The sequence below is a fragment of the Macrotis lagotis genome, chromosome 1, assembly GCF_037893015.1.
Source record: "Macrotis lagotis isolate mMagLag1 chromosome 1, bilby.v1.9.chrom.fasta, whole genome shotgun sequence".
Classification (NCBI taxonomy): domain Eukaryota; kingdom Metazoa; phylum Chordata; class Mammalia; order Peramelemorphia; family Peramelidae; genus Macrotis; species Macrotis lagotis.
In genome coordinates this window covers 667,793,994-667,799,155 of record NC_133658.1, presented here as the reverse complement: position 1 = coordinate 667,799,155, position 5,162 = coordinate 667,793,994, and positions in this window count along the sequence as shown.

Genomic DNA, 5,162 nt, shown 5'->3' with positions numbered 1-5,162 from the left:
ATCAGCACCTTCCGCACAATTTAAAGTCTGACAGTTTCTTGAGACACAGTGATTTGCCCAAGTCACAAAGTCATGTATAACTAGCTCAGGGACCACAGGATCAGTTCTTTATCCACTAAGTCATGTTACAGGTCTCATTGATATTATCTTAGCAATGATTTCTCAAGTGATAGTTATCTAAACATGTCAGGGTGTTTTCAGAATTATCTAATTTCTGGTGGAGAGGTATAGATTAAAAATAATCAGTGCAAAATGTGAGGGGAAAAAGGTAAAATGGAAAGGAAGAATCAGTGAATCCCGCTCAGAAAGAAGAGTATTCATCATTTATTCATTTCTCAAATTTTATTTAAATTTAGGGATTACAAATGCAGATAATTCTCCCTTGTAAATAACAATGCTAATAAAGAGTGTAGGGTTCTTCCAACCTCACTGTCTGAGAAGTTTCAGGAAAGAAGTTTGAGTTATTTTAATAGCTGGGTCCAACTATTCATGGGGAATTAAATGCTTCCCTCCTCTGAGACTTTGGATCCCAGAGGAACACTAATATGTCTAGGAAGAGAAGAGAATAGGAAGAGAGAGGACACAGTGTGACAAAACACCATGAGTTAACTTCATGTGGGAGGAAAGAGACCCACTTGTCTCCTGGGAGACCTATTATCTGTGAGACCTAGGAAATAATAATACTAATATACATAATACTGAAAATTTAAAAAAACTCCAGTAATGGAGGCTAATTTGTTGGGAGGAATATTTTTTGAGCTAAGAACATTCGATTGATACATACTGAAGTGTCATGTTTCTTTCCCTTATGGATTACAAAAGAGGAATGGTCCTCTGGGAGTTGAGGATAACTTCTGGTAAAGAGTCACATAGGTTAAGATTGTGGAAAGATTAAGTCATCTGACATGATTGGCCGGGGTCTACAAAGAGTTACAGGCAAAGGATTGCAGGACTATGAAATTAGTTAATGACAGGAAGCATAAAATGAGGACATCTGTTCAGAGTGTCTGGTATCATGGGCTGAATAAAAAATGCTGAGAACTAATAGGGGAGAACCAACATAGAAGAACAAACTAATTCTCCCTTTAGGGGATATAACTACTTCTGGAGAGAGTTTGTCATTGAAGAGGATTATTTTCTCTGAGTTCTGATGTGAGTCCTACAAAGTCCCTTCAAGTTTTAAATGGGCCTCATGTGTTAAACATTATGTGCCTTTATACACTTTTTAAACTTTATTTTTGAGTTCCAAAAATTCTCTCCCTCCCTCTATTATATCCTGCCTTACCCATTGATAAAGATACCAATTATATATAATTACTAGACAGAAAAAAAATGAACGAGGCCATGGAAACCACATGAGTCATATGCCCTAGTTGAATCTATTTGGGTCAAAGGACACGCATCATTTTATAGCCCTTTGGGGTATAGTTTTAAATTGTTCTTTATAATGGTTGGATCAATTCACAACTCCACCAACAATGCATTAGTATCTCTATTTTTCTATATTACCACCAACATGTCATTTCCCTTTCCCATCAGTTAGCAAACAAAAGAAGTGAGAAATCCTACAAAGTACACTTAGATCCCACATGTCAGGATAGATGCTCTATTCAAGAAGATGTATAATAAACATGTGATCCTTGTCTTCCAGAGAAGTGGAGACCTCTTTGTATCAATCAAGATCCCATGATATTGATCAGTAAAAAAAGCTCAACTAATAATTTTATTTGTCTTTCCTATAATTTTTTTATGTTTTAGAATTTAACTGCAAAACTGTGGCATGTTTTAAAAATAACTGTGAAGCTATGAACTAACTTCACAGATTTTTTTGTACTTACCTTTCTTTTCTTTTTAATTCTCTCTTTTCTTTCTGCTAGGTCTTCCTTGCAAGTACATTTTGGGGTTTTTTCCAGTGCTCCCTTCACTAGGTTTTTGGCCTGTCTTCTATATTTTACTCTGTTCCGAAGGTCAGTTGCACCACTTGAAAACTATTGTCTGGGTTAACTGGAATGAGTTCTGGGTCTGGTTTATTCCTGCGGAGAAAGATATTTTCCTTCTTGGCTTCATTTCTGAAGAAAATAATTTCAAATCTAAGTTGCTTCACATTTGTAAAAATTAAGTGCAATTCTGTTTTCTGGATAAACGTATTGTTTTCTTCTCAGTGTGATTTTCTTTTATCTTTAATTGATTTTTAATTTTTCATCACAAACAAGTATTTACTATAATTATCATTAAGTAGTTAGTATTTAAAAATGACTAAAAGTAGTTTAATGTTGTAAAAGGATTTTATACCTGGAGCTTCTGCCTACTATGTCTTTAAAGAGCAATGTTCTATTTTTATCACAACAAAGAGGAAAGTTCATTTTTTAAAATCACAGTTAATATATTTTATAGCATGTTTTCAAACTGTTCTCTCATTCAAAGTTTCAGCTTCCTTGTTTCCTGATTCCTTGTGGTTACCTCAGTTGGTAGAAGTTAAATTTTGCGCGCGCGCGCGCACACACACACACACACACACACACACACACACACACACACAAAACACACACACACAGAATGAGAGGTGAATTATTTAGGGCCATAGAGGAATGAGGAATCATAAACCCACAGAGGGATTCTCACTAAAGTTTATACAAGATGTGGAGAATGTCTGGTCCTACAATCTTGGCAGAGACATTTTTCACAGATGCTTGGTCTGCTCATTTTTCAGACGACTTAGTCCCAATTGGGAGCCAAAAAGAGGTAAGGAACAGGGAAGCCAGGGACTTGACTGCTATGGAAATTCTGTTTTAGTATTTTCAACTTTCCATAGACAGTCTCCAAGTTGTCTTTTTAATTCCAGAGTCAATTCAATGAATAGAATATGGGACTTCCTTCATTTGTCTCTAATATGATAAATGATAATCCACAATATTGTCATTACCCTAGTGGAACAGATCATATAATCTATAATAGTTAAGAATTTACAATCTAAAGCAAATTAAACCAGACTGATTTTATAGCATAGCTACTACCTACAGCCTCTGTTTTATAACATATGGAAGAGGGATTAAACTTATTCTACTTGACTTTGATGGGCAAAAACCTAGGACCAAAGTGTGGAATCTATAGAGAGACAGATTTTGGCTCAATATAAGGAAAAGCTTCCTAATCATTGAGGCTATCCAAAAATGAATGGGGGGGGGGGGGAGTTAAAAAAGTGAAGGGTTGTAAATTTTCCAAGACTATTGGTTTTCAAACCCAGACTGGATGACTACTTACTCTGGATATTAAAGATAAATTTAAGGATAAGGATTCTGGTTAAAATTTTAATAGGCAAAATTCCCATGTGAGGAGGCTACATCTATTAATGCAAGTTGACATGTTCTCTGAAACGTATAGTCTCTGAAAATTTCCAGAACACTGAAAAGCAAAAATGACTTGCATTCAGTGTGTATTAGGTCAAACTTGTACTAAGGTCTTCTTATCTTTGAGACTGGATCTCTAACTACTAGATCATGTTATCTCTTGGCCATAAATATTGTAGATAACAATTTATGTTTTAGATTGGGATTAGATTACATGACCACTTTTATGAACCATCTACCATGTGTAGAAATGCAAAGATTATTTTCAGATAAACACTTGATATTACAATTTTCTATATCACTTTTTTGATGATAAGATCTTGGGGGGGGGGAGCATTCTCTGCTTGTTGTTAGGCAGTACAGGGGAATTAATATATAGCTACTGGCCTGATTTTCAACAAACTCACAACATTGAAAAAGCCAGGTTATAGGGTTTCTTCTTATCCTGTTCTAGTTCTAAGAGGGATACAAGGAGAAGTTATAAGTATAATTTTGTGGCTTCTAGGAGGAGTAGAGGCTAGCCTCTATCTCAAAAGTAATCATGTCGGTAATAGCAGAATTTCCCTGGGCTATAACTTCCCCACCACCTTTTAGAAATATGCCATTTATATGGGCTATGTTGTTGCTACATAATATCCAAGAGAAGTATTCTGATCTCGTGACATTAATTCTTACATGAGAATGTAGAATTTAGGAAATGATCTTAAAAACTTCTTGCCCAATTGAAAGTCTATAAGGGTGATTACCTACACATTTCAATTCCAGAGATGCATTACTGACACTTTTTCTATCTACTAAAATTAACATTTCATGCATATTGTCTAGACTCTATGATAGGCGAATATGGTCAAGAGTTGCATATGATTACCAGGCGTAGATGGACTGTCTTATACATTTGTTGAAGGAATGTCCAAATAAATGAGATTACAGAACCAACTGAGTATTCCCTGCTTAGTTGGATGAAAAACTTAAAGCGAATCCAGCCCACTTCACCTAAAAACATAATGAGAAGATCCCAGAAAAACTGGTGTCAGCACCTACCATATATTATCAGGGAAAAATGAGACACAACTCCCATGAGTGGGAAGGCCTTGAGTGTGTTTACACGGGATGACATTTATGGACTACCCCCCATGGAACTTGCATTCTTTCTAGACATTTTTTAAGGACCTACATGTGTGTTCTTGGGTTGTAGAAGTCTCATGTTTGTTTTTTTTAATCCTCTCTTTGAAAGTGCTCAAATAAAAGTTGCCTTTGACATACTGAGTTTTATTGCCCTGAAAACCATTTCCCCATGTTTTAGTTCTCTTTAATTTCTGTTGAAAGAGAAATATGAAATGACGAATAGACAAAGAGAACATTAGATTGCTGCCATGGACAGCATGCTTTATTACACTCTACCACTATCTTGGGCTTGTTTGGGGATGCGGGGAGAGAACCTAGAAAAGACAATTTTTCCTGGAAAATACTGAGAGCCTAGATTGTAAAGTGATCAAAAATTCTTAGAAGTATTTAGATTAGAAAATAGTCTTTAAATACAAACACCAATTCCCTCTTACCCAAAACAATCAATACACCCTGCCTTAGCAACAGAGTCCTACTTCTGAAAGGGAAAAATCATGCACATGCATTTAAGCAGTAATCCAAGCAAAAGAAGGTTAATTAAATAGCTACTAGACAGAAAAAAAAGTCTATGAGGCCATGGAAACTACATGAGTCATATGCCCTAGTTGAGTATATTTGCAAGAACAACAACAACAAAAAAAATCAGGTTTCTACCAAAGGATTTTATGTCCTCTTTATTCTTCTCTAATA